General features: G+C 42.7%; 1 protein-coding gene across 4 annotated transcripts in view; it reads left to right on the forward strand.

The window, feature by feature from the left end:
* Positions 1-5,595: 5,595 nt before the first annotated feature.
* Positions 5,596-26,898, forward strand: part of eepd1 (endonuclease/exonuclease/phosphatase family domain containing 1) — a 151,693-nt gene continuing 130,390 nt past the window's right edge. For 2 of the 4 annotated variants that reach the window (XM_060849847.1, XM_060849853.1), the window contains exons 1-2: positions 5,596-5,710; positions 13,479-13,580. The gene's annotated coding sequence lies outside the window, so the exon portion shown is untranslated. Of the gene's footprint in view, positions 5,711-13,478; positions 13,581-14,005; positions 14,129-26,898 lie in introns of those variants that run through there. The other 2 variants (XM_060849848.1, XM_060849851.1) reach the window with 2 other exon arrangements.

Here is a 26,898-nt window from a genome sequence, read left to right on the forward strand (position 1 = left end):
TAACCCTATATGACAAAGCTATCTCATGTCTCCTTTATTGCCCTTCTGCTTTCCCTCTGAAGTATACTCCTACTGACTTTATACTCTTCTAAGGATTCCTTCGATCTCTGCTGTCTATACCTGGCATATGCTTCCTTCTTTTTCTTAACCAAAACCTTCACTTTTCTAGTCAGCCAGTATCCCTACACCTACCAGCCTTGCCTTCCACCTTAACAGGAATATATGGTCTCTGGACTCTTATTATCTCATTTTTGAAGGCTTTCCATTTTCCAGCCATCCCTTTACCTCTGAACATTTTGAAAATTCTTGTCCAATACTGTCAAAATTAGCCTCCCTGCAATTTAGAACTTTAACTTTTAGATCTGATCTATCTTTTTCCATCACTGTCTTAAAGCTCATAGAATTATGGTTCCTGGCCCCAAAATACTCACCCACTGACATCTCAGTCACCTGCCCTGCCTTATTTCCTAAGAGTAGGTCAAGTTTTGCAGCTTCTCTTGTAGGTACGTCCACATACTGACTCAGAAACTTTTCTTGTGTTAATTCTTGTATTAACACTTAAATTCCCCTCCATCTAAACCCTTAACATATTATCAGTCTATGTTTGGAAAGTCAAAATCCCTTAACATTACCAGACTATTATTCTTATAGATAACTGAGATCTCCTAACAAATTTATTTCTTAATTTCTCACTTACTGTTGGGGGATCTATAGTACAACCACAAAAATGTGATCATCCCTTCCTTATTTCTCAGTTCCACCCAAGTAATGTCCCTGGATGTATTCCCAGGAATACCCTCCCTAAATATAGCTGTAATGCTATCCCTTATCTGAAATGCCACCCTCTCGTCTCTTGACCCCCCCCCCCCTCCCTCTTTCTATCCTTTCTAGAGCATTGGATCCTGGAACATTAAGCTACCTGTCCTGTTCATCCCTCAGCCACATCTCTGTAATTGTTATGATATCCCATGCCTAAGTTCATCTGCCTTCCCTGTTAGGCCTCTTGCATTGAAATAAATGCAGTTTAATTTATTATTCCTTTCCCGTTCTCTGCTTTGTTCCTGCCTGCCCTGACTGTTTGACTTGCTCCTTTTCCCAACTGTACCAGTTTCAGACTGATCTTGGGTCCCAACCCCAACCTTACTAGTTTAAATCATCCCGAGCAGCTCTAGCAAATCTCCCTGCCTGTATATTAGTCCCCTTCCAACTCAGGTGCAATCTGTCCTCCTTGTACAGGTCTCTTGTACAGAGCCCTGCAGAGATTCCAATGATCCAAAATGGGGAACCCTTCTCCTCTACACCAGCTCCTCAGCCACCATTCACCTGCACAATGCTCTTATTCCTACCCTCACTAGCTTGTAGCACCAGGGGTAAACCAGATATTACTATCCTTGATAACCTCCTTTTAAAATTCCTGCCTAACTTCCTATATTCTCCCTTCAGAATCTCATCCATTTCCCTTTCTATGTCATTAGTTCCAAGGTGTACAACAACCTCCTGCTGGTTCCATTCCTCTTTGAGAATATTTTCAACTCTCTCTGAGATATCCTTGATCCTGGAATGAGGGAGGCAACACACTATTCTGATTTCTCGCTGTCAGCCACAGAAACATCTGTCCGTGCCTCTGTCTAGAGAGTCCCCATCACAATCTATTGCTTGGAACCTGATGTATCTCTTGTTACATTACAGCCATTCTCGGTACCAGAAACTTGGCTATTCTTGTCACATTCCCCTCAGAGTCCATCACCCCCTACACTTTCCAAAACAGCATACAGAAGATTCTTGATTTTACAGTGTTTGATTAACCAAATTACAGATCATCTCAATAAGACCTCAAGGTCCCGATGTGTGGCTAACTATGTTATCTGGCATTGATTATCTGGCATTCGATTAACCGAGCAAAATACTCCCCGCCCGTGTCCTTCGGCTAATCGAGGTTCCTCTGTACTTGTTTGAGATGAGGAGACTCCTGCAGTACCTGACTGCATCTGCAGTTTTTCTTCCTTCCTATAACTGCATCATCCCCCCAGCTCCTGTAAATTCCTCATTGTCTTTAACTGCTTTTCCAAACAATCCATGTGATCATAACCATCAGATATAATCATCAGTAACATGGAAATTCTCCCTAATCTCCCACATCTGACATGAAGAGCACATCACCCTACTAAAGGCCATTTTTCCACCTTAACAGATCCAGAAAACAGCACAGTCTTACTACTCTAAACAAAAACACAGCTCCAAGCTAACTTAGTGCCTATGTTAGCGATTTTTGAGAATTTGTAACACCGATGTTTTATAGTTTGAAATTTTAATCAAGTGATGGATGTCAATAAAACATATCATCAAAAAGAACTCACTCTACTCACTATTGTAGATTTACAAAGAAAAAGCAAGGTTACAGTTAAAAACCATGCACTTATATCCTCCCATGCTGTGAGCTCTCCCACAAAGGTTCCTTCAGGGTCAGCTGTGATTTTTGCTGTTTGTTAATTTTTCTTAAACGCACTCCAATGTCCAGAAATGCTTGAACTCAAACAGCAAAGGTAATAGTTGTGCAGATTCATTGCCGTGTTCGGCAGCAGTGTAGGTTTCTCTCTCTTACTGACCATCTGATCTCTGCCTTTTTCTCTTTTCATCTTTTTACAAGTGCTGTTGTTTTGATCATTTTTCTCCCCAAAGTTCCAAAACAATATAACAGCTTATAACAGTAATTACTGCTCCTCTAATTTGTGAAAATCATCTCCAACACCTGAAGTACTTCAAAAAAGGAGCAGCTCTTACAGCCACAATTTTTTCCTGTCTTCCATCTTGGATTACCCAGAAGCCATTGTTGAGTCAAATATCTGGAAGTTTATTAACACCAAACCATGTACACTGATATGACATATCAGACTTACATATACTGTCTATGTACTATGTTTACTTAGATTACTGTTAGATTAAGGATGAATTTTTTTGTCTCCCAGGCAATAAAGGAGTATTGAAGTTGGCAGAAAAGTGAAGTTGATGCAGAAGACTGTAAAATATGGGTGAGCCCCATGATACTAATGAACAGTGTTCATCAGCTAATGTGGGACACAATTGGAACAAGCACTGACCATATGAACTTACTTGAATATACAGTGCAAGTCATTTATAAAAGATTGCTGTTCACCAGTATGAGGACAGACTCACCTCTCCCACTAAATGGTACAATCTCACAACAAAGACTATCCATAATCACATTGAACAGGTTTGAGGGGGCCATAAGGTTTACTTCAGCTTTTAGTATTTATGCTTTTCTTAAGGCAAATTGTGTTTGATGAACTTGATTTTTTTTCAGTGAAGTTACGAAAAGCATTGATGATGTTGATGTGGTTCTTATGGCCGTCCAAAAGCCATTTCCAGAAATGCTGCATAATAGCAAAGTTGGAGCCCATAAAATAATAGTAACAACATGGACACAAAGTTGACTGAGATACAGGAAATGGAGAGCTGGGTGAACAATTGCTTTTCAGACTGGTAGATGACTGGAACACATTGGTGTTCCCCTGGAGTTGTAACAACTGTTTTCCTTGATATACATTAATGATTAAGACTTGGATGTGCAGGGCACAACATTTTCAAATGGCACAGTACTTGGAATTATAGCAAACTATGGAGAAGATAGTGATACTTCAAAAGTATCATTTCCTCTGAGCTACGTGGCTGCTGGTAGGTTCCATGCACTCCAGCTGAAATGCCGTGCATTAGCTTCTGCTTCTGAAAGCCACTGCCATTACACAGACCTTGGAAGATCTGTTGTTCATAGTCAGGCTGGTAGAATGGGCAGATATGTGGCAAACAAAGTTAAATACAGAGAGATTCATTTTAGTAGGGAAAACGTAGAGAAGCGATACAGGGAATACACATACTGTTGGATTTGTCAGGGCAGGTAGGGAAAGTGGTTAAAAGGAGCTGCATAATTTCTCTCACTACTCTCTGAAGTCACCTCACTATCATGTTTCTAAGGTGCCCCTCTCGCTACTGGCAGAAGCACTCATGCCTTCTTTAGAATAGATGCATGTTTGATGGCAAACATAGATATGATGGACCGAAGGTTTTTTCCCTTGCTCTGAAACTATATGGAGAGTGGTTATTATTTAGAATGGCCTTAAAAAAAATGGTTTGGAGACACCGGTGTTGGACTGGGGTTACAAAGTTAAAAGTCACAGAACACCAGGTTATAGTCCAACAGATTTATTTGGAAGTGCTCCGAAAGTTAGTGCTTCAAAATAAACCTGTGGGACTATAACCTGGTGTTGTGTGATTTTAAGTTTTAAAAAATGGTGGAGATACATGGTGTTGAGACTTCCAAAATGGAGTTGAATGAGCACCTGAGAACATCTGCAGGTGTCAAAAGCTGCCAGACAGTGGGACTGGCTGAATTATCCTTGCTACAGCTGTAAGGGCCAAATGCTGGAATTATTTTTAGTGAATTTGGTCTGTGGGTCTTCTTTGCCTTGCAATTAACACCAGAATTGGACGCAGTATTCAAGGTTCATCCGATTTCATCCTGCCTTCCTTCCTCTGCCTTTTATAGAATTGTTTTGGCCGTGCCATTTACCCTGTCATGGATGAGTTGATAGCTTCTCTGCATTGCTCTTTGGGCATATTAAACATCCAAACTGCTGAGGTCTATCCATCTTATTTTTCACGATATTCATAGCATACTACGTTGTTTAGAGGTTTCATCCAATGTGCTGCATTTCGCAGTTAGAATCAGCCCAGGGCATCTATTTTGCCTCCTCTTCGAAAGAGATCTCAAATTAATCCCACATCTTTTCTATTTGTCCAAATCCTTTAAGTGCATGGACGATTTGAGCTATAGGGAGAGGCTGAACAGGCTTGGGCTGTTTTCCCTGGAGCGTCAGAGGCTGAAGGGTGACGTTATAGAAGTTTACAAAATTATGAGGGGCATGGACAGGGTAAGTAGGCAAAGTCTTTTCCCTTGGGTCGGGGAGTCTAGAATGAGAGAGCATAGATTTAGGGTGACAGGGGAAAGATATAAAAGAGACCTGGGGAAACCTTTTCCCACAGAGAGTGGTACATGTGTGGAATGAGCTGCCAGAGGAAATGGTGGAGGCTGGTACAATTGCAACATTTAAGAGGTATTTGGGTGGATATATGATTAGGGGAGAAAGTGAGGTCTACAGATGCTGGAGAGCAGAGCTGAAAATGTGTTGCTGGAAAAGCGCAGCAGGTCAGGCAGCATCCAAGGAACAGGAGATTCGACGTTTCGGGCATAAGCCCTTCTTCAGGAAGGGTTTGGAGGGATGTTGGCCTGGTGCTGACAGGTGGGACTAGATTGGGTTGGGATATCTGGTCGGCATGGACGAGATGGACTGAAGGGTCTATTTCTATGCTGTACATCTCTATGTTGACTTTAATCTGCTGTTCTTAGTCTAACAGGTCATGGTATTAAATATTCTACACATCCCTCTTCGCTCCAGTGTTCGTTTGGAGTATTTTTGACGAGTAGAGGGCGACAGAGTATGGGGAATGCAACGGAGAAAGGCGACGGGCGGCGGCTGGATGGGCAACTCACTGGAGGCCGTCCCTCACCGTGGAAGGGACGCTGGAGCCGGCCAGGTGAGAGCAGTGGCGCTCGGTACCTCCACCGACAGCAGCGAAAAAGCAACTAAACAGCAGAGGGAGAGAGCGATCAAAGTGCACACCTACTCGACGGCAGGTAACGTAGGCTTTCACTTGTTTCTGAATCGGAAAACGTTATGATATGAGCCCCCCCGGTCTCCCAAAGGTTAGTGCAATATTTTAACTTCATCGTGGAGTCGAGCTGCAGCATTTACTGAACACTGTATATTTTAATTCGTTTTCGGAAAAATTGCTTCACAGTGGCTCCTTCCAATTGTGACAAGAGAAAAAAAAGCCGAGGTAGAAATGGTGCCGAATTTCAGGGGGGGATGGCTTTAGATTGAAGTATTTTTCTTGACTGGCCAGAAACATACTTACATGTGAGTGAATGGGTTTCCCTCACCTAAGGAACAAGTAAACCCTGAATTAATTGATAGTCACAAATATTGATTGTAATATCCAGCGTAAACGTGGAGCAACAAACGCCGTCTCTATAGATGGAATTAGTTTTTGCATTTATAATTACACTAGGAACAGGCTGCAGTTTTAGTACAGAAACTTAAGATCTGGCGCCAACTTTTCCTTTAAATAAGGAATTATTGGACGAATAAGTAACTGAGCGGTAGCATTAGAATAGTTAGTTGTCCAGGAATCCCCTAGACACTCCAAGAGTTAAATATTAAGATTTTGCCCCTTTTTTTGTCGCGGCCTGTTAGTAATTATAAGGGGATTGTAGTTTAAAATTGTGTCTTTTCATTCCTTTTATTATATTGAAAAAAGACATTAATGAGAAAAGGCTGTTTGATTTGAGGCACAGGAGAAAATGTGATGATTCCTCCAGCAATATGTCCCAACAAAAAGTCCTAAGGAGAAGGTCTAAGTTTCACTTCAAAGATTTGACCACGTCCAAATATGTTGCACTGGTGGCTGATAGGTACTCAACGTTACCTTGTAAGTTACAGAGAATTTTCTCTGTGGCCATAAAACCAGTGAGATTACTTATTGCTGAAACTGGAGTCACAGAGTTTCTACAAGTAGACTTACTCAGAGTCCTTTCATTTTTGTTTCTCAACATTAGTCTGCTGGCTGGATCATTTGTTCCCACAGATGCCAGGGTATGGTTGGAACACTGATGTAGTATGAAACAGTGTTATGCAGGCTAGTGTGGAAGTGCTGGTTTTGGACTGAGGTGGAAAACTCAGAAATCACACAACACCCAGGTTATGGACCAACAAGTTTATTTGAAGTCACAAGCTTTTGGAGCACTGCTGTTTCATCCTGACTTCTGAGTTTCCCCACTAGGCTGATACACTAATGAAGAGCGGACTATGCATGGCAGTAACAGAAATCCTTATTTCCAAGTGAGGGGATAAACAAAGACTCTGTCTACCCTGCTGGTTGGATGTAAAAAGCAATCTGTGACATTATTTCACTGCTCCTGCCCTAAAGTTCTATCCTCCAATCCAACTTCACTAAAGCAAATTATGTGTGAAAATATGCCATGTTTTCTACATTGTCACAGATACTTCACTTTAATTTACATAATTAGTGGTGAAGTAGTTTGAAATACCCTGAGGACAAATATTATGAATGCTGCCAAACAAATGTGAGTCTTCTGGTCTTTGAGTGTCAGTAAAAACATAGTTATTCTTCCCCCTCCCTTTTTATAAACTTAACCTTTCATACCCGGAGGATGATTGAAATATTAGCTGGAATATATAAAGGATTAATTAACTATCTGATCTGAGAGGGTGCTGTGTTTGATGAAAACACAAGTTAGAGAACTGAAATGCAATGGTTATAATCATATTTCTGATCAACACTCGCATTGAGCATTAGTAATTGGGAATTTGGTTATGGATTTTCTAGTGGAGGAGAATTTGCAATATTCCTTTATGGGAAAACATGGAAAACTTGTGCTCGGCATTGGAGGCAAAGAAAATGAGAAGGATGAAGAGAGCACATTAGCCACGGAAACTTGGACTCTTGTTGAAGGTGTTCCATTTGACTAAGATTTTGGAGAAGATGCTTGATGTAAAAGACCAGCATCAATTACATGTTACATGCATTATCCTACAAAGACAAATTATCTATGTGCCTTTGGGCAATAAATGATGGCCTGGCCAGCAATGCCATCATCCTGGGAATGAATAAAAAAATTAACAAAAGAAGTGTAGGTAAACATAAGGTATAGGATATTTGAAGTCAGTTTAAAGCAAATGCTAGAGAGACCGAAAGATCTCCAAGTTTTTTGCTGCCGAATTGGTGTTTGAATATTGGTGTTAGAAACAGGTCTGAGTGCCCCACTTCAGAAAGAATGGGAATATATTGGAGTGAGTGCAGACGAGGTTGGAAGAATGGTTCCAGGGATGAGAAACTTCAGCTTTGAAAAGTTTGGAGAAGTTGTGACTATTTGTCCTTGGAGAGGAGAAAGTTAAGAAGCGATGGAATTAAAATTTTCAAATCATGCAAGTTCTGGACAGAGACTGTTGTCGCTCACAAAAGGATCAATGAAGGCACAGACTAATGTGATGAAAGAAACCAAGTGGGTTCACATCTGGAATGTGCTGCCTGCAAGGGTGGTGGAAGTGGGGCAGATTTAATCAAGGCACTCAAGTGGTGGGGGTTGGGGGGGGCGGAATTAGATGTTTAAATAGAAATAATGTGCCATGGTAATGAGGAAAGGGTGAGAGAACTGCACGATGTTCATTGGGAGAGCTGGTGTAGACACAGTGTCTTGAATTACTTTCTTCTTTACCACAACAATTCTGTGATGTTTTGAAAGCTGGAAGGATTATCCTGATTCTCAGGGAGATTTGTGCCATTATAATGATGAGTCTGTCATCAAAACCTTTGAAGGGCTCAAAGAGGACATTATAGATTAGGTGACTTTCAGTATCAATTAGGGAATTTTCCTCATTAATTAATAGGCTATCATTTTTATGGTCATCGCTCTAGAAGATAACTGTGATTGTGATTTTACTGGCATCTCACTTTGTCAACTACTAACTGCCTCTTAGGTTTAAATGTCATAGCATAGATAGTCTGGCAGCACTACAATTTGTAGCTTAAAAGAGAAATTTCTTTTCCTTTTTAAAACATTGCTCAAAACTGTTATCGTTGTGTCACGTGACTACCAGGATCACTGGAGGTGAGCTAAATGGATCCTTTTTTTTGTCTAACGTTACCTGGATTGCTACACTTGTGGTGTAAGTCAGCATTTGCCACAGTAGACAAATCTCTGCTAACATTTATGTGTACAGATGTGCTGACTCTAATCAGGAAAACGGTCAGTCAGTGTTCAGTTTTTGTGATTATTATAATATTTCAATGCAGTCCAGTACTTGTAAATCCGATATTGATGGTTTTGTAGATTTGACTTATATCTGGAGATTATAAAATGATGGAAATTGTTCTGTCAGAGTTGGCGGTCATGTAAAATGAGTGTTATGGATAGACAGGACTTATTAATTTCATCTGATCATTTTGGTGCTTTCCTTGTGATTGTACATCCTGTTTAAACAGTCAGCCAAGATCCACATTGCAAAAGCCATAAAATGAGTAGCGGAACCATGCAAATCACAAAGGTCCTAAGTTCGATCACTGATTACGTTGAAAGGTGGATTTTGAACCACGGATGACAACAAAACCATTTTGCAGACTTTTTCAAATGTTCAAGCATTTTGTTGCATGAGGGTGGCAAGTGGAGAGGGGAGGCTCACACTGGAGGGCATATAATATAAATCAAGTCAATTAAAGTGGTAGCACACTTTGAGTCTGAGCTTGCTATATCCCATTTCAGAACCAGAAGATAGAACCGAGGCTAATTTGAGTTCAATGTTCAGGGTCCAGTTCTGGTCAGCCTGTTATAGGAAGGATATTATTAAGCTAGAGACGGTTCAGAAGAGCTTTACCAGGATGTTCTGGGTGTGGAATGTTTGAGTTATAAAGAAAGGCTGGAATCTTTTCACTGGAATGTAGGAGGTTGAGAGGTAACCTTCTAGGTGTTTATAAAATCAGAGGTAGAGACAGGGTTAATGGATGGGGGTTTCAAGATTAGAGGGCATATTTTTAAGGTGTAAGATGAGAGATCTTAGAAAGACTTGAGGGGCAACTTTTTGACATAAAAGGTGGCTTTTGTTTGGAATGAACTGTAGAGGAAGTGGTGGATGCAGGCACAGTTACAACATTTAAAGACACCTAGGTAGGTACATGACTAGGAAAGGTTTGGAGGGGTATGGACCAGAAGCAGGCAGGATTAGTTTAGTTTGGGATTATGATTGGAATGGACAGGGAGGACCAAAGGGTCTGTTTCCAGGCTGTATGATTCTGTGACTATTTTTGCAAGCTAAGACCCCCTTCTGCCTTTTCAAGTGAAGATGAAAGAGTCACAATGTTTTATTTTGAGATATCCAGGGATACTTCCTAGTTTTCTGGAAAGCATTTGTCTTTTTTAACCATTACCTCCAAGACAGATTAAGTAACAGTTCTTCCTGTATGTTGGTGGGATCTTGTTTAGTGCAGGCCGGGTTTGCCCTTTGGGCCTCGAAGGGCAAGATGTCATGTATATACAGTCATGTGTTTAGGAATTTCACTGTCAGGTCCAGGAGATTGGATTGACCTCCCGTTGAACATATGGACACGCTAATCTGGATTTTCTGCTAGTCAGAAAGTTCTTTTTCCAGTGTTGATGCAAGTTACACATTTGGAACCCATGTGATTCCTATCATTGCAGATTCGAAAGGAATTACTCAGGAAATGGAATTTTCCACAGGACAATTCTTCTATACCTGGAGCCCTCCAAAAGCCTCCATTTAAATTGACTAATTTGGAGGCTTCCAACGAAACTAAGTAAAATTGTTAACCAGGAGAAGTTATGCTGTTAAATATAAATACAATCAGCTGGTACCCTACTAATCTACCATCCCACCCATCTGGTACGCTACCTTCCCAATACCCGAGCATCACAATTGACTTGTGTACTTACCATTTCACAGCAGCTGACCACTGAGAAAAGGGGATGTGGTTTACCGCTCTTTGACCTTTCTGCTCTATGAAATAATTGACAGTATGTAAGTATTGCTCTGCATTTCTGAAGGAGTCCTGAGCGGAATGTCCTGTCAGAAATGTGGAGCTCCCTTCTTTCATTTTTAATAAAAAGGAAGGGTCGGGAGTGGTAATCTGTGTGAGATTGTCACTCCTTGATTGCCACTCTTCAGAAAATCCAGCCCACTCGCCAACCATTGTGGCTGAAACTGCTTTGTAGTAATGCAGAAGTTGATGTGTGAATGCTTCCTCGTGATTCATAGAAACCCTGTAGTGTAGAAACAGGCTATTTGGCCCAACAAGTCCACACCGACCCTCCAAAGAGTGACCCATTGAGACCCATTCCTCTACCCTATTACTCTACTTTTCCCCTGACTTCTGTACCTAATCTACACATCACTGGACACGATGAGCAATTTAACATGGCCAATTCACTTAATCTGCACATCTCTAGACATCCTTGAATCTTCTGTGTTCAAATTCATCCATTGAAATTGCTTTCAGCATTTTAAAAATATAACATTCTGACACACCAATTGGTTGGCATGGTGGCTCAATGGTTAGCACTGCTGCCTCACAGCACCAGGGACCCAGGTTTGATTCCAGCCTTGGATGACTGTCTATGTGGAGTTTGCATATTCTCCCTGACTATGTATGTTTCTGCTCTGGTTTCCTCCCATAGTCCAAAGATGTGCAGGTCAGCTGGAATGGCCATGCCAAATTGTCCATAGTATCCAGGGATGTATGTACAGGCTGGGTGGATTAGCCATGGGAAATCCATGGTTCACTCCCTCACCACCTCTGATGCCCTGTGAGACATTGACAGCTTTCAATTCGCAGGCCCTAACCACCTTCTGATCACTATGGATGTGTAATCTCTTTACACCAAGACAGCTTGAAAGCTCTTCGCTTCTTTCTAGAAGAGAGGCCTGAACAATCTCCATCCACCACCACTCCTCTGCCTGGCTGAACTTGTTCTCTTTCTCAACAACTTCTCCTTCAACTCATCCCATTTTCTCCAAATCAAAGGTGTAGCAATGAGTACCCACATGGGTCCTAGCTATGCCTGCCTTTTCATGGGGTATGTGGAACATTTCTTGTTCTAGGCCTACCTGGGTCCCCTCCCACAACTGCTTTATCGGTACAAGGATGACTATTTCAGTGCGGCTTCATGCTCTTGTCCTGACCTGGAAAAATTCATAAACTTCGCTTCCAGTTTCCATCCCTCCATCACCTTCACCTGGTCCATCTCCAACACTTGCCTTCCTTTCCTTGACCTTTCTGTCTCCATTTCCGGCAATAGTCTATCAACTAATATCCATTACAAGCCCACTGACTCCCACAGCTATCTGGACTACAGCTCTTCTCACCCCACGTCCTGTAAGGACTCTATCCCTTTCTCTCAGCTCCTTCACCTCCGCCGCATTTGTTTCGATGAGGCCACTTTCCAAAGTGGTGCTCTTAATATGTGCTCCTTCTTCTCCAACCGTGGCTTCCCACCTACAGTTGTTGACAGCGCTCTCGACAGTGTGCGGTCCTTCTCCCGCGTCACGACCCTCATCCCCTCCCTCCCCTCCCAGAACAAGGATAGGGTACCTCCTGTTCTCACCTTTCACCCCACCAGCCTTCACGTGCAAAGAATAATTCTCCGTCATTTTCGCCAACTCCAACACGATGCCACCACTAAACACATCTTCCCTTCCCTCCCCCTGTCTGCATTCCACAGAGATCATTCCCTCCAGAACAACCTAGTCCACTCCTCCCTCACATCTAACACCTCTCCCATCACACACGGCACCTTCCCATCACACCTAACACCTCTCCCATCACACACGGCACCTTCCCATCACACCTAACACCTCTCCCATCACACATGGCACCTTCCCATGCAATCGCAGAAGGTGCAACACCTGCCCCATTACCTCTCCCGTGCTCACCATCCAAGGCCGCAGACACTCATTTCAGATCTGTACGCAATCAGGTCCCGGACCTTCCTGTGGCTTGCCACTTCAACACCCAATCCTGCTCCCATACCCACATGTCTGTCCTTGGCCTGCTGCAATGTTCCAGTGAAGCTCAAAGCAAACTGGAGGAACAGCATCTCATCTTCCGACTAGGCACGTTACAGCCTGCTGGTCTCAACATTGAATTCAACAACTTCAGATCTCGACCCCTCTGTTTTCATTCTGCTCCGTAATTTAATTTCATTTATTTTATCTACCTTTTTTAAAATTTTTTTTCACTGTTCTGTACCTCTTATTTCTTGATTGTCTCTCTCTCTCTCGCTCCCCACTCTCTCACCACCTTTTCCCCCCTCCTCTTCCCCCTTTGCTACCCTTCTCCCCTGTTTTCTGTTTTGCCTCTGCTTCACCCATTCCCCCCCAACTCCCCACATATTTTGTCACACAGCACTGGCTTCAGCCTTGGTCATTCACAGCTCCTAATCTCCCTATAATCTCTCTGTGCACAGTCACTATCACCTCTTTATTGCTACCTTTGCTTCTGGAGCCATGACTCACCTTCTCTCAGCCTAGTATAAATACCTCCCTACTTCTCCCTTTTTCTAACTTTGAGTTAGACTCAAAAAGTCAGCTCTTTTCTCTCCTTACAAATGCTGCCAGACCTGCTGAGATTTTCCAGCATTTTCTCTTTTGGTTACAGTGATAGGGTTGGTCTGGATAGGATGATCCTCAAAGAGTTGCTGTTGATTGATGGGCTGAATGGCCTGCTTCCACATTGAAAGGATTTTATGAGGTTAGATGTTTTGAACTGTAAAAATCAGCACGAACTATTGCATGATATGTGCCTCTGTTTTATAGAACTGAGGTGCTTGAATCTGATGGAAGGAAGAACCAATTCCAGTATCTTCATGCAAGTAACAACTTAGTCATGTTTTCTTGAGCTATTTCTCCATTGACATGGTGAGTTTAAAGGTGAATGACCCATTGTGGGATTTGATTAATAACTAGTGTTTAGTTTGCTAACCTCATGATGCATTTTGTGTGTATGTACAAAGTTCAGTTTTAACAGAACTGTTCTTAAAAGACTGATAGTGATTTGCATTATCTGAAAATTGGTCTTTTATGCTGCAGAGAACCACAGTGCCTTGTAGATGTGGGTAAGGACTTAAAAAATTCTAATTTTTGACAGTTTCAGTCAGGGTAAAGTAAAATTTATTTGCTCAATGTTCCCATTATATTTGTTTCTATATTTTTTAGTCTGGCCGATTCACATTTCATCTTTGATCCACCTGGCCTTGTCCATTCTGTTACAGAGAATTCAGTCAAAGAGTTATAGCAGCTACTGCTTGCTACCACTCTGCAGGAAATAGGCACAATGGGCTGAATGGTCTCCTTCTGCACAGTGAGCTTTGATATTCCATGGTTCAGGTCATATGCCATCTGAACCTATATTCATTCTCCGTTTGCAGCTCGAAAGTGTAGTACGTCAGTGGTTACTAACATCAAATGTAAGTACTAATGGTTTGTAATAGCTTAGAATTGTATGAGTATATTTCAATCCTTTTAAAAACAAAATTTTAGTCAACTTTTCCTACTTTATTTTTTGCCTTGCAATACAGCCCTGAGGTGTTAACTTCTGGGGAATCAATGTTATAACTATCTGATTTTGGTATTTGTAATCTCATCAACAGCTGACGTTTCAGTAAATGATTTTTCTTTGGTTTCATGCATTTATTACACCAATTGCTGCATCAGCTTGTTTGGGAGGACAGGTAATTTAGCAGACATAACATCTTGGGTAAATGTGTTCCTCACAGAAAGTTCAAAGCTGGTTTATTAATTACCGATTAAGTGCTATATCTTGGTATAATAGATCACAAAAATAGTCACAGTTGTTTTGCTGTCTTTCTTTTAGCACATCTTTTAGGTTTCAGAATAATAAAATACTATGCTGTAGGTATGGGAAGGATCACTTAGAAACAAGCATATATCAGACCAGTGTTGTTTCCTAAAATGTCTCCATGTATTGAGCCACACTTTTGGGGTTGCAGTGTGTGCACAGAGCAGAAAGACCATTTCACATGGAATGATATACCTGAGGAATACATGACCAGTATTGCGATTGAAACAAAGACCATCAAATGTTAAATAACAGTTTAGATAGGTGGTTTTAAAACAAAAGGTGAGAAAGGAAGATGAAAATAGAGTGGATGGATTAAGTTAGGGGCTACTGCTTGTGTGAAGGATAAAAGGTGACACTGGATGGTTGTGTCAAGTGCTCTGTTTCATTTCTATAATTTCAATGTAAATAATTCTTTAAAATATACCTTTTGGTTTTGAGTAACTTCATCTGGCACTGTTGAGAAAATAGTAGTATGTCTTGTACAATGGTTAGGGTGCAACTTGAGGAGTAAAAATGCCTGCTTAAAGGAAATAATATCTTCTGTATCTTTCAACAGCTCAGCAATGGAAATTAACCTATTTTTTCAGCATCTTGATGGCTGGCAAGAATAGTTAGACTGAGGAATACGCTTTATTTTGTTTACTGCTCTCTTTACTTTGAGATACTGGTCTGAAGTATCTCAGGCTTTGCTATATGCTACGCCTGAGGCTGCTTGTGCCTTTTCTTAAGTAAGGCTTTTCAGCTCCTGATGTGCCGTAACTCTCCTTTGTTCACATCTGTACATGACACATTCTCCAATACAGTTTCAAACATGCATGATGTACCAGGACCTTACATGGCAAGCACACTGCGTGTGCAGCAAGCAAGCGGCCATGTCAAAGGGGAATGGTGTCTAGGAATTGAGGCACTCCTCAGTCAGGGGTGTGGATCCAGGCATGAGAAGGCAAGGGGAGCTTCTGAAGTCAGTTTGGGGGATGTTTGCCTTGTCAGGCGTCTGGTTAGGATATTCAGTCCATGCCTTTGCAGCCGAGCGAATGGGTCACAGGCAGCCCAGTGGCTAGGCTATATCATGCCCACTCTGGAGGCTATTGCTTATACAGTTGGCGTGATGAACAGACATCAATCAGGGGTATGGGAAGTTCTCAGCTGGGCTCTGTGGTTAGGTTGCTCAGGATGATGAGCCACAGTTAATCCATTGAGTCTGTCCAACAAAGGTAAGATGTAAAGGGAGAGGGAGGATGGGAAGGTAAAAGGGTACGCTGTTGCATTGAAGGAGACTTGTGGGATTGGGGCTGCAGGCTGGGTGGTTGGGAGCATGACAGTTGTGAAGGGTGAGTGGATGGCAACTGCATATGTAATGGGGGAGTGGCAAACAGTAAACCATAGATAGGAAAGGGTTAGGCCTGTGGTGGGCTTCATCCACAGTAATGATTACATAGCTTCTGGAGGTGGGGGGAGGGGGGAGGGGGAGATGGGCAGCTGAAGGCTAGTGGAAATGGATTACATAGGGACCTGGGAGATATGAAACCTACAGGGTTGATGGCGGGAGGGAGGTGATGTGCGTGCTATCAGGAAGGAGTGCAGGTGTTGGGGTTGGGCCTGGAAATTACTGTCTGAGGGGCACTCGCGGTCACCTACCATTGTCTTGGAAATTGCAACCATGCAATGGCAAAGAAAATGGCTGCAACTACACCCAGAGTGAGCGGTGTAAGTAACTCACCCTGACCGAAAGGTGGCTGCAAATCCCAGTGATGTGAGGCCCTTTAAAAGGCAGCACCATTACACACAGACTCATACAGTATAGAGCTCACACACCTGTGGGCTAGCAATCCCTGGCCATCCTTGTGTCCTATACACTCTCCCTGCCCCAAAGTTTGCTGGCTGCTATATGTAAGAACAACAACTTTGGCTATTGAGGCCTCTTGGCTCAAAGGTAGGATCATTACCACAGTGTAAAAAGTGAGGTCTGCAGATGCTGGAGATCAGAGCTGAAAATGTGTTGCTGGTTGAAAGCCTGATGAAGGGCTCTGGCCCAAAACGTCGAATTTCCTGTTCCTTGGATGCTGCCTGACCTGCTGTGCTTTAACCAGCAACACATTTTCAGCTCATTACCACAGTGCTTCAATAACCCTTAATGGATCAGACCCACACTTAAATAGTTCTGTCTGCAGTTGCCAATTGTCCACCAAACTCATCTCCATGACAGTTAAGTAACCCCACATAGTGTCATAGAGTCATACAGAATAGAACCAAACCCTTTGGTCCAATTCATCTAAGTCAACCAAATTTCCCAAACTAAACTAGCCACACTTGCCTGCATTTAGCCTATTTCCCTCTAAATCTTTCCTATTCATGGACCTACCCAAATGTCTTTTAAAATTTGTAACTGTACCTGCATTTACCACTTCCTTTGGCAATTCATTCCATGCATCACCTCCTGTATGACAATGTTGTCCCTCAAGTCCCTTTTAAATCTTCCTCCTGTTCCCTCAAAAAAAAGAGCTCTCTAGTTTTGAACACACACCCCTAGGGAAACGACGTTAGCCATTCATCTTATCTACCTCCCACATGATTTTACAACCTCTATAAGGTCACCCCTCAACCTTCTATGCTTGATATCCAAAACAATTCCTTTCACCACCATCAGCCCCCTTTCCCTATCATCAGGGTGGGTTCACTGCCATTCTGCTTCTGCCTCAGTGAAAATTAATTCCTTCATCTTTAATTCCATCAGAACAAATCATTCTCAATATCAGCCTCACCATGTGATTGAAAGAAGCCTGTCTATGTGATTGAAGGGCCAATCTTAATATCATTCTGTCTTAGGATCCTTCCTGGGTCTTACATTTTACTTCTCCCCTAGCCTTTAAAGGGAAACCAGATTAAGAACTTGCGGAAACCAGATTAAGAACTTGCTGAAACCACTATGGGTGAAAGTGCCAAATAATACCAAGGATGCAATTGAACTTTTGAAATGTAAAAGAAGTATGTAAATGTTTAATGCAATTTGTTTGATATTTCGGTTTAAATGGAGAAGAAGCTGTGCTGGGTATTGACATCATTTTCACTGTCTGCGAAGCAGCCAGATCCAAATCAAAGAATCTATTGTTTAAAATGTGTGGCATTAATAGTCCAGGCATGCCTTGTGTTTTTTGCCTTTTCTGTTTAGTTGATCAGGAGAAGAGACCAAGCTGTAAGAAATTTGGAGCAAAAATCATGCTCACTTTATTTTCACTGCTTCCCAAAAGTTGGACAGAGTTAGGGCGAAAATTAAATAGTTATTTGGTAATGATGCAAATACACTTTCTAGAAAAAGAGAGACTGCATTTGTATAATGTTACAACAAATATGTGGTAGAAATGTTCCATATTTAAATAAATGCATTCTTAGCAATTTCAAAATTAAGCACAAATTGATGTTGGGTCACTGGACAGTAAGAATGAGGAGTTAACAGTAGTTGATAAGGATATTGTGAATGAATTGAACATATTTTGTTCTTTCAGGATGCAAAAACATCCTAGTAACGACTGTAAATGGGAAGTAGAAGGAAGAGAGGAACTTGCTGAAATTATAATCACCAGGGAAGGGCAAACTTGTGGATCTGCAGTCATTGGATCCTGATGGACTTCATCCTAGCATTTTAAGAGATTCCAAATGAGGTAGTAGGTGCATTAATTTGATTTTCTGAAGTTCACTAGATTATGGAAGATTCCATGAGAATGGAATGTAGCAAATTAAACATCTTTAATCCAAGAAAGAAAGAAGGAAGGCAGGAAACGATAGGCCAGTTAGCTGGATGGCATCAGGGAAAGGTGTCAGAATTGATTATTAAGGAGGTTAAACCTTGGTATTTGGAAAAAAAAAATCCAGATAATTGGGAAGAGGCACCATGGTTGAAAGGGAAATCCTGTTTAACCAATCCATTGGAGTTCTTTGAAGAGGTAACATGCTTTTTGTATAGGGGAATCTGACATACTGTAGATGTCAGATCATGCATCGTGGGGGGGGGGTGGGGTGGGGGGGGGTGGGGGGGGGGTGGGGTGGGGGGGGTGGGGTGGGGGGGGGTGGGGGGGGGGTGGGGTGGGGTGGGGTGGGTGGGGGGGGGGTGGGGGGGTGGGGTGGGGTGGGGGGGGGGGGTGGGGGGGGGGGTGGGGGGTGGGGTGGGGTGGGGGGTGGGGTGGGGGGGGGTGGGGGGTGGGGTGGGGGGTGGGGGGGGGGGGGGTGGGGGGTGGGGTGGGGGGGGGGTGGGGGGGGGGGGGGGTGGGGGGGGGGGGGGTGGGGGGGGGGGGGGGGGTGGGGTGGGGGGGGGGTGGGGTGGGGGGGGGGGGGTGGGGGGGGGGGGGGGGGGGTGGGGTGGGGGGGGGTGGGGTGGGGGGGGGGGGGGTGGGGGGGGGGTGGGGTGGGGTGGGGGGGGGGGTGGGGGGTGGGGGGGGGTGGGTGGGGTGGGGGGGGGGGGGGGGTGGGGTGGGGGGGGGGGTGGGGGGTGGGGGGGGGGGGGGGGGGTGGGGGGGGGGTGGGGGGTGGGGGGGGGGGGGGGTGGGGGGGGGGGGGGGGGTGGGGTGGGGGGGGGGTGTGGGGGGGGTGTGGGGGGGGTGGGTGGGGGGGGGGGTGGGGGGTGGGGGGGGTGGGGGGGGGGGGGGGGATGTGGTGGAGTGAGTGTTTTATCTTTTGAGAGAGGGACTCCACCTCTGTGTGGTGAGGCCCTTCAAAGGGCATTGGCATTAAACCTACACAGTACAGTTGAAAGTTATCACCTAATGCTCTTGCTGGAACTTAAACATTTACTAACTTGTTCCTGGCCTCAAGCACTCTCAACTACATGATTCAGCATTACAAATCTAGAACACTACTAAAGGCAGTGAGGCGCCCACAATGTTTTGTGAGCTGGAAAAAGCCCCCAAGTTGCCAAAGTCGCAATCACTTTCCAAGGTTCCTTAGCCAGCACAAGGTACAGAAGCTGCTCACTTCAGACCTTGGATTATTAAATATTCACGCCATCACTCTATATGCAACAAAGTCTTTCTTGGGTACAGTGGGGGTTGGGGTGATGGGCAGGGGAGAGAGATCCCCAGCACTGCTGTCACACATGCAACCTGCTACTGGATGTGCAGCAAAAGGATTGAGCAATAGATATATGACTCATGGGGAGCAATGTGCAATGTCCATGAGGATGCATGGGACTCAATGTCTTGAAGACAATGTCCAGGTATTGTTTGTGATGCTGCAACTACTGCATGATCACATGACAGTGGGATTACTTTGTGCCTGATATTGGCCACATTGGCTCTACTGGGAAAGGTTCCAATAAGCCAGACACAGAAGCTATGTGGCCTCTGCACTGAGGGCTGCAACATAAATAGATGAGGAGCATGTGCATTCACAAATGTAGGACCAACATCAACCTGCAGCTGATGGGACCCAGTCCCAAATGCAGAGCTTTCAGCCCCAGGTGCCCTCATGTTGGGGTGAAAATACAGGAGAGCTACACTTGCTTGTCTTTTGAGGGCGGCTCAGTGGCTAGGACTGCTGCCTCACAGTGCCAGGGATCCAGGTTCAATTCCAGCATCAGGCGACTGGCTGTGTGGAGTTTGCACATTCTTCCCGTGCCTGCATGGATTTCCTCCGGGTGCTCTGGTTTCCTCCCACAATCTCAAAGATGTGCCAGTCAGGTGAACTGGTCATGCTAAATTGCCCATAGTGTTAGGTGCATTAGTCAGTAGTAAATATAGGGTAGGGGAATGGTTTGGTTGGTTACTCTTCAGAGGGTCGGTGTTGGGCTGAAGGGCCTTTTTCCATACTGTAGGAAATCTAATCTAATCTAATGGACTGCTATATGAGAGAGAGATAGAGGCACTACACTCTGTCCAGCGGTAGAGGTCATAACATCTAACATCTTGTGATGTTGCCCAGTGTATCTACAATACACCATCTCCTTCCTCTGGGGTCAATGAGGGCTGGAGCAGTCGCATCAGCTTTCCATGCAGGTCATGTTTGGAGCTACGCAGTGATACTATCCAGACAGAGGATGCTACTTGATCCTCAGAATCTCTGCTTCAAACAACTAGAAGCTGCACGAGCTGTGGGATGGATGATGGGGATCAGTGAGAGCTGCAGCATTGAGGTGAGTAAGAACCTGAGGACATTTCTGTGGACCTGGTGGGACAGCAGCTTCAGTATCCTGCAGCAACAGCAGCAAGGTCCACAACAACACCAGCAAGGAATCCTTTGTGAACCTCATTCAATGGAATGGAGTTACATTTGGTCATTTTTCACTGTCTATAGATATCCTAGTGCTGGAGAGGTCAGCATCCCCTGTGTAATCACAACTACAATGCAGCTCACCAGTTTAATCTTTCTAAGCTGTTCATGCTGTTTAATCAACATTAATGTTACAAATGGATAGAAGGCCTTAAAGCATTCAAGTGCTTGCTCATTGAAACCTGACAGTTTCATGTTAGTGTGAAAGCTATTGTTCAGACAGCGTTAGAACGTCATGTGCGGAGGATGTCTAACCTCTGAATCTTCATTCATGTCGTTACAGCTAAAATGACATTCAGTCCTTCAACTCATGATGAAAAGTGAACATTTATTTCCTGAGGTGATAGTGTATTTAAAATGATGTCACCATTATGCCTGAGTGCAGTCTGGATGAAGATTGCACTGGCCAGGGTGGTAACTATAGACCAGAATGGCAGGGTCAGGTACCGTGGTCTCCTCTGCTGGTTCTTAAGAAAAGTATTGTCTGTACTCTGCACCACCTGTCCAGCTCCCTGTCAGCAAAGCAGGAGGCCAAATCCCCTTTCTCACCATTTCTGGGGTAATTGGTAACAATAGGAACTGTGAGGGACAACTCCTGACTGACAGCACTTGACCTAGACAACAGCTGTGTTTTAAAGATGGCACTAGAATCCTATGAGGTTCTGGCATTAGTGAGTACTGCTGTTGCTGGTGAGTGCGTGATAGCACAAGTGGGGTGTCAGAGAGATATGTGGTGCCTCCATAATAAGGCGAGCTGTGAAGAATTTTGAGATAATGGACTTCAGCTCAAAGAGAGAAACCCTCCATGAAACTCCCTTAAAATTGACAACCCATTTTCCAAAAGCCAATGTTTCCTCTAGTTGCTGAGTGCAAGACTAAGGCACAATGTTTTTATAATTGTGGGTCATCCTTTTAGACAGACGTGAGGAGAATATTTTTTAGAGTTATGGCTCTGGAACTCTGTGTCTTAGAGGCAGAGGAGATAGGGTTCTCAAATATTTTTACAGAATATCTGTTCCCAAAGCTTTCACAATGGCACCTAGAGCCGTCTGTGTGCGTGCACCTGACGTTCTTGATGCTGCATTTGCCTTAATCTGGCCGCTGATGTGAATATATGGTGGAGCTCTGTGCTCAAACTGAAGTAAGTCTGTTTGCTGTTGCTTTCGGTGCAATATTGTCCTTCCAACAAGGTCCTACTTTAAATTGTTTCAATGGTCACCCAATCGCAACTGTAAAACTCTGAGCAAGGCGGGTGTAATTTTGTATATGCACACATGGTACTCTAACCTACAGTGCCATTGGCCACGAACACATCCGTAATTTGTAAGGTGGAGGTAGATAGATTGGGGGAAAAGGAGATAAAAGTTCACCATTGTCCCTAGACTTGCTTATTTGAAAAGACAAAAACTGAGTGGAGATGAAAGCTAGTTACCTTTTGGGCTCAGGGAGGAAAATAGAAAAGGAAGTTTTGCATTTGTGCAATACCTTGCACGATCTTGGGATATCCAAACCAAAATACAAGAAAAGAAAAATGGAACTTCACTCAATTTTAGTTTATATGTTTATTGAAATACTTTTCCGTTGCAAATGTACATATTGATTAAGTAAATTAGGATAACCTGGTTCCGGATAATTTCTTTCAGAATTGCCAATCTTCAGTTCATTTCTCATGCCATAGTTATATGTCACTTGTATATTCACATTCAAACCTCTCTATCACTTAATTAACTAATGAGATTAACTTATAAGTCTTTGTACAAAATTAAGAAAAAGAGACTTGCATTTATTGAGCATATTTCACTATCTTAGGCCTTTCCAAAACCCTTTACTACTAAAAAAAACCTTTAAAAGTGGATAGATTTTGAAATGCAGAAAATGCACCTGCTAATTTGCACACAGTAAGTTCCCACAAGCTGCAATAAGTCGCCAAATCAGCCACATTAGGTATTGGCAGAGAAATAAACATTGACCATGACTTCAGTGAGAACAATCTGCTTTCCACCTTAATGTTTGGCTGAGTGCTTCAGTTTCGCATTGCTTGGAAAGACAATTTCTCAACACTAAACTAGAGATTTGTGTACTCCGGTTTCTGGAGTGCGCCTTGAACTCATAATCTAATGCTTTGTAAGACAGTTCCACCTACTAAAGCCACAGTTGATACCTGACACCATTTAGTAGAAACATGGCTGAAGATATTGGTGCTTATTGCAAATAATCAGTTTATTGTGAATAAATTTCTGTAGTTATATAATCCATAGCTCACCTGTGGTGGTTAATAAATGCCATGGGTGATTTGGTGATGGGAAAAAAAAAGCATTCAGTTGTGTTTAAGTGCACTTCTGAATATTTTTTAAAAAGTTTATACCTTATCTAAGGCCTCATGAAATGATCCCTCTGGCAAAAGAATCATGTTATTCCCAACTATGAGAAAAATGAGCAACTCACCATTGACCAACTGTAAACTGTCAACATGGTACTTCCATCAATCAGTTAGTTGGGTAACCTCATCATTGTATTTAAAAACAAAATATTTTGTAGCTGGCCTTGAAAATTTAACTTGTAAATATTATGTTTATATACTTTGGATAATTGATTTCTGGGAAGAATTGTTGATAGTGACTGTATGCAATGAAGAGTTCAAAATAAGTGATCTTAAATTAATCTAACTAGTTGTCAGCTTCAACCTCCAATCCTTTCTCATTGCTGTAATGTATTAGCAACCAGCTCACATGATTCATCATATTTTCAAGCAGAGATTAATTCTTTAATCAACAACCAGACTTGCATTTAAATGGAAATGATAAACATGATAAAGAATGGGCTTTAAGAATTGTGTTCTATTTGATCAACTGGAACCCGACAGAAAAGGAAAAAAAAGATTTGTTTGGAAGTCCATTGGGTTAAAGAGTTTATGTACTTGCAATTGTACAAATCTGATGCTAATCTGCTTATGTCAGTAACCATAGGTCACAGATCGAGCAAACAGTGACTTATGATCACAGTGTGTTTTGTTAGGCCCTGTCACAATATGGCAAAGACAGCGTATTCCAGCTGCAATTTCTTTTTTTTTTGTAGCGTTGGTATAGAAAAAGCATTTTTTTTAATGGTCTCAGAATGCCAGGATGTTGGTGGATACTATCCCACTGTGGATTGACGTAGAATTGGATTTAATAGTGCGATGAAGAGACAAATTGCATTTTTAGCAGCAGAGTGATATTGAAGGGATGTCATGACTCAGGAATATTTTCGAAGATTCCATTGACTTTAACCAGCATGGTCTCAATGCAGTGAGCAAGTTTAAAGTCAATCTGAAGATAGTGAGAACTACAAATGTTGGAAAGTCAGAGTCGATAAAATGTGGAGCTGGAAAGAAGCACAGCATGTCCTGCTGAAGGATCCTGCCTGAAATGACAACTCTCCTGCTCCTCTGATGCCGCTTGACCTGCTGTGCTTTTTCCAGCTCTATGTCTTATCAGCTCTAAAGTCAACCTGAAGCTCTCTGATGATTGAAAGGTGTGGATAAGGGATGATGGTGTCTCTCTGCATACAAGGTCATTGGAGAGGAAAGGGAGATGAGAGATAGGAAGATGGTGCTATGGTGAATGTTTAGGAAGGAGGGTAATGGCACATTTGAACAATTTGGGATTAATCGTTAAGTAAAAGGAGCAGATGACGATCTGAATGAATGTGTTTTGTGGGGAGGCTACTGATGAGGTAGGCCATGTGGAGGAGATAATCCTGTTAAGAATTGACAGAGGGTGGGCAAAAACTGCAGCATGATGAGAATCAGACTGGCAGAGCTCGCTGTGGTTCGGAGATTCACCACAATACCGTAGCCCATAAGCTGTGATTGTCACCAAAAATGGGAAAGTGGGTTGGAGGAGTCTTTAAGGGGAGGAGCCTGGAATAATAATTGGATCGGGGAAGGATTCAGGTGTGGAAAGAGAGCCCTCACTCTCCCCTCTGCTTCTAACTAGTTCACTGTTTTCACCTCCACCATAGATTGTGATTAGCCCTCTCCCCACATGTATATACAGTAATTAGTACTCTCGTTGCCCCAACACAGTGTAATTTACCATCCTAAACCCCACTCCCCCAACCAAAGGCCCACAGAGTAATTAGTTCATCAAGTTTCCCCCCCCCCTTTACATACAGAGTAACTAGACTCCTCTGTTCCCCCACACAACAGGTGAGCACGACCAGAAAGAATTTGAAGCTGCTGCATTACAGTCCAGCGTTGATTCTCACAGTCCAAAGTCATTGCAGTGACACAGGTGAAAATTGTAAGGTAGCTGAAGATAAGATAACTGGTTCCTGGATTTCAGAATTTGTGTCCAGGAAGTTTACAGGATGTGGGACAAAAGATATTCCAAGGAAATTTCCAAATGGACACAGAAAACATTAAAAATACTGTACAATTGCATAAACTCAGACAGTGGCTATCACATTCTGGATCCAACATGGTGTTAATCAATTTTAGATCATAACTTCTGCCTTTTTTTTCTACTTTTATTTTTATGATTTGTTTTGCAACTAGATGGCTGCTATTCAGCCAATTACACCTCATTTAGGCACTTTTTTTCATAATTTCTCCTGCCTTACACCCTATGTCAAATCTTCCTTTTTGTCCTTGCTCACTCCTGCTATCTTTCACTAGCTATGTAGTGCACATTGCTGTGAAATCCCTTTCAGTTCCTGAACACTCCTCCTCCTTCCTGATCCAAGGTTTCACCACAATTCTCTCACTCTCACGCTCTCTCACGCTATCAGACTCTCACTCTCTCCCCTTCACACACACCCCAATCTCCAGCAGTTGCCATGTCACAGACCATAAGCGGGTCTAGTCGGATCCCTGTCATAGGTTGAGGTGAAATTGTATTGGTGGGGATGCAGGTGGGAATGCTATAACCCGACTGTTTCTAGAAGATTCACTCATGTTCCTGCATTTCATTCTCCCTTCCCATTTTTCCCCTCTGCAAGTTTTGGCATATACAGGGCAGATGCAGACAAGATCTGGCGCCACTTTGGGGAGAAGCAATGTCATGGGTGAAACTTTGACTAATGGCATTTTTAGTTAAAGTATCAAGTATTGGCTCTGTAATTACATTATAGATGTGATTTAATTTTAAAAAAACACTTTAAATTGACTGAGTTAACCTCAATAATGTGTTCTTCAAAGCTTTACTTTTTTTCTGAGAATCATTTTGCAAATGCTGTTCAAATCCTGTAATGGGGATGAAAACCATAATTAACTGAGTGACTAAACAAGAAGAATATGGATAATTGAGAAACATTTCCAATAAAAAGGTTATAGAAACTGCCACTTTGCAGAGAAAATTGCTTCCATGTTGCGAATCGTGTATAGATGGAGATTTGTGTTTAAATGCATATTACTTTTCTTACTGATAATGATGCATCCTTATAAGTTTGAAGAAATGGCTGAATCTCTCTCCTTCTCTGCTTGGATCTTGTGACTGTAATGAATGGTGAAATTGTCTGTAATTGCTGTCATTATGACTGTGAAATTGGCAGCAGTGTGGCACCCACACATGTGTAATTGAAGGTGGAAATCCAGAAACTGCTCTAAGTGATTCTATGCCGTGATGAAGTCTTCATGAACAAAGATCAATATACTGGTATGGACTTGAGCTGATTGTCGACATTTTTCTGAAATAACTTTGCTGTAAAATGTTACAGCTTTACTGCGTTGACATTTTCATTTATACATGATGAATGTGGGAGGAATTTACTGGTATCAGGTAGCCTAGGTTATCTTTTTGTTTAAATTTTGCCCGCAATTATTTGGCTAAAAAGATTTGTTCAAACCTATGTGGCCTTTTTACACTTTGGTCACATACTGGAATTGTTCAAGAAGGAAGCCTGAGGGGGAAAAAGCACATTTTATGCTATATACGTATTGCTAGTGCGAGTGTGACAGTGAAGAGAAGTCAGCTAGCTACCTTGTCAATAGGCTGACTAGAATGAACATTTACCTGACCTAGTGAATGTAAGGGAGCTGATGCTGGACTTGTACGTGCCTACTCTTCAGTAAAAATGAAATCATTCACTTTCACTGTTTAAAGAGATGACCTTCAGTTAAACGTTGTAAGACCTCCA

This window comes from Hemiscyllium ocellatum, chromosome 34 (assembly GCF_020745735.1).
Source record: "Hemiscyllium ocellatum isolate sHemOce1 chromosome 34, sHemOce1.pat.X.cur, whole genome shotgun sequence".
Lineage (NCBI taxonomy): Eukaryota > Metazoa > Chordata > Chondrichthyes > Orectolobiformes > Hemiscylliidae > Hemiscyllium > Hemiscyllium ocellatum.